General features: G+C 36.1%; 1 pseudogene; it reads right to left on the reverse strand.

Moving 5' to 3' along the window:
* Positions 1-2409: 2409 nt before the first annotated feature.
* Positions 2410-3102, reverse strand: LOC101592583 (annotated as a pseudogene).
* Positions 3103-3595: the final 493 nt, after the last annotated feature.

Raw genomic sequence — 3595 nt, forward strand, 5'->3', positions numbered from 1 at the left:
GTGGTCCCTGTGTTTTCCCAAGCTTGTTCCAAGTAGGTGCTTTAGACCACTGAGCCATCTTGCCAGCCCCCCATCATTGTTTAGAGAAGAGAGAAAGAGAAAAGAATTTTAAAAGCAGACAACAACAGACTGTTTAGGATAGGGCAGAGGTATAGGGAGATAAACACAATGTCATCAACTAAGGAGAGATTTGCTGCATTGAAGAGAATGAAGGAAGCAGCTCATGGGATGCAAGCAGAGAAAGCAGGTGACTTAGACATACAGTGGAACCACAAAGATTGTGCAGCCTTTTCTCAAGCACTTGGCCACCAAATAGGAATGGCTGGTGACAAGACAGAAGGCTAAAAAAGGTCATTTTGTACACCTGACAAATAATAAAGGATCAAAATTGAAGGCAAGATATAGAGTATCAAGAAATTCTCAAAAATCAAAAGCAATCTGGAAGCACAAAATTTACTGTTGGTGCTGCCCAATGTTATGATGGGCCAAGAACATTGTGGCTTCCTAAGTTAGAAAATGACATATACCAAAATTTTAAATAGAACCTATTAATTTTTTTTTTTTTTTTTTTTTTTTTTTGGTGGAACTGGGGATTGAACTCAGGTCCTTGCGCTTGCCAGGGAAGAGCTTATTCCACTGAGCCATCTCCCCGGCCCCCCCTATTAATTTTTTTTAAATCTCCCCCTTCATCATAAAATACCTTTTTCATATCTATGATTTTTGGGGGAGATATGGGACATGGTTGAGAATGGTAGTTACATTACTACTATTTTTGTTATGATAAACTTTGCCTTCAAACTTGGAAAAAGCCCATTAGCTGCCAAGAGGGAATAAGAAATCGATTTCCAAGAAATACAATTTTCTTTGAGAAATTTTTGAATCAAAAGCCTAATTTACATGAAAAGCTGTAGAGAAAGTAGTTGAGAAGTCCATTCATAAAACTTCTATTCCATTGACATGAACTTAATACATATATTATTAACAATTATGCTTAGCTTGTTCATGAAAATTTCTTTCTTTTTCGATTTTTTTATCCATTTTAATGAGAATAAGATAAAATAACAATGGAACAATTTCAAAGCAGGCTAGTAGGACAGTTACAATAATTAATACAATTCATATTGTTGTCTTTGTAGTAATTATTCGGAGGACAAGATGTAGACATGATATCTTGTCTAAGCAATATTAGTACAAACCTTTCTAGGGCCGTGGAGGTAGTTCAATAGAATAAGTGTTTGCCTGGCTAGTGCAAGGGTCTAAGTTCAATCCCTGGTTCTGACAAAAAATAAATAAATAAAAAGTACAAGCCTTTCTTCTCATTGAACTAAGAGAAAGTAGCTGTATATCTATCCTATTTTGTATATACATATATATTTTTTTTCCAAAATGAGAAATTTCATTCTTTAAAAAAAATCATTAATTTTAATGAGAAAGAAATAGTAAGGAGACAGTTTCAAAACATGTTATGAGTGTTACAATAATTAATACATTGCACAGTATTGTCTTTGTAGTATGGAAATTTCTTAAGACATTAAACAAAGCTCGCCATCATCTCAAGTTATTTTCCCATTAACTATTTTTATATCACACACATGTTAGGCAAGTATCAAAAAAAAAAACCTAAAAAAGTTAAATACATGGATTTTTGTTTGTTTACTGCTATGCTTGATATACATCATTTTGTGAATACCAAGTGATTCATTTTCACTGCATCTTTACTGCTATGTTTGTTCTTAAACATTTAAATAGAAACAAAATGTGTAGCAAAAATAATGACAGCAAATAGCAGGTAACTTTACAAATAATGGAATGTGAACCATTTCTGCCCTTATCCAGAGTAAATGGATGATGACTTCATCTGAAGGAACACCCCTGCAACTGCAGGCGCAGATGTGCACGCTGAGACTGCTCACTCCCTGCACACAGGCTCCACGCCTGGAGGACCTGAGGGGTGTCTGTCTTTACTTCAGCCTCGGAGATGCTCCAATCCTTAAAGTACTCACAGTAAGTACGCCTGTGTCTGGAAACAATGATCCCTTTTACTTCCACCAGGACAAACCAATACTTAGGCAGTTTTCTTTGCTTAGACATAGACTCAACTTTAACACTGGCCTTTATGAAACCACAATATACCAAAAGAACTATGGTGAATAACTGTAACTTGTATAAAAATGTCACTTCCCCATATTGGCCATCTCAAGATGAAAACAGGTAACTCCCTAAATATTAACTGGCTCTACTCCCTTAATATTAAACATAAGATCACATGAGAAATATAGAAATTCAAATAGAAGTAACATAAATCTCTCATAAATTGTAAACAAAAAAACTATTTGTGGGACTGCAATGGATGACAAGTGGCCTACTGTGTAAATTTTAGAATGAGGCAGGCAAAAGTTGGAAGACCAGTTAATTTTCCCCTCCTTCTCCTGCTTCGGCTTCATCTCCTTGGGCACTTGATGTCCACAATGTCAAGTTGTCTCTCAGTCATTGCATTATTAGCCTGCTGTCCTTGTATGACACTTCACTTAATATATCAATCTCAGCAATGGCTTCATCCAAAGCTGTCTTTGTCAGAAAACAGGCTTTCTCTGGAGTATTCACAATCTCGTAATAGAACATGGAGAAGTGAAGGGCCAGACCCAATCTAATAGACTGTGTTAATGTTGTGACTGATCCACAATCCCTTTCTTGTCATCACCAGCAGCAACCTTGGCCAAGCGATGGTAGTAGTCTCTCTTCATTTTCATATAAAAGATTTGTTCTCTTCTTGTGAAGCATTGGGGATCAAGAACTTTTCCAAAAGAGACAGTGCATCATTGCAGATATCCCTTAGTTCAGTCTCAGTTTTCTCTCTGTATTCTCCAGCCATCTGCGGCTTTTTCTCAGTACCTTCTGTCTTTTGCTTGATACTTGAGACAACCCTCCAAGATGACCTTTGGGCTCCTACAACATTTTATAAGCAACGGAGAAAAGGTTGCTCTTCTTATTATATAACTCAGCTCCTTGCTCAGTTATAGACTTCATGCAGGTTGCCATGTCATCACATCGCCCAGCCTGCTTGGCTAGTTTGACCTTCTGCACCTGCTTGTTTCTATCCATGCCTGGATGTTCTGTGTCCAGGTGGGTGGTGGCAGATGGACAGGCGCAGCATTGATACTATATTCTTAAATGAAATAATCGAACACATACTTTTAAATATCTCATTGTTCTTCTGTTAAGGAAAAGGTATGTAGATATAAACCAAAACATATAATAGGTAAAGAGAAATAGGAAGCTAATGTTCAAATGGGAAGGGGAACAAGGGAGGTTGAAAAAAGAAAAGTAAAACAAGAGAAGAGAAGAAAAAATCACAGGAAAGCTTCTGTAAATGAGGAGAAATGGGGTTGAAGGGAAGAGAAGATATTGTGGAATAAAAAATAAACCAGATACGTTATGTACAGGTAAAAATTCCCTGCAATAAATGTGATTAATATGTGTATCTAAATATAGCAACAAAATTATTTTTCCACACTTAAAACTTTTATATTTTATGTTTTTTAATTTTAAAGAGAAAAAGGTAAAAATTTCAAAACACAGAAGTAGGAGAGTAACA

This window comes from Octodon degus, unplaced genomic scaffold (assembly GCF_000260255.1).
Source record: "Octodon degus isolate 3935 unplaced genomic scaffold, OctDeg1.0 scaffold00003, whole genome shotgun sequence".
Taxonomy (NCBI): domain Eukaryota; kingdom Metazoa; phylum Chordata; class Mammalia; order Rodentia; family Octodontidae; genus Octodon; species Octodon degus.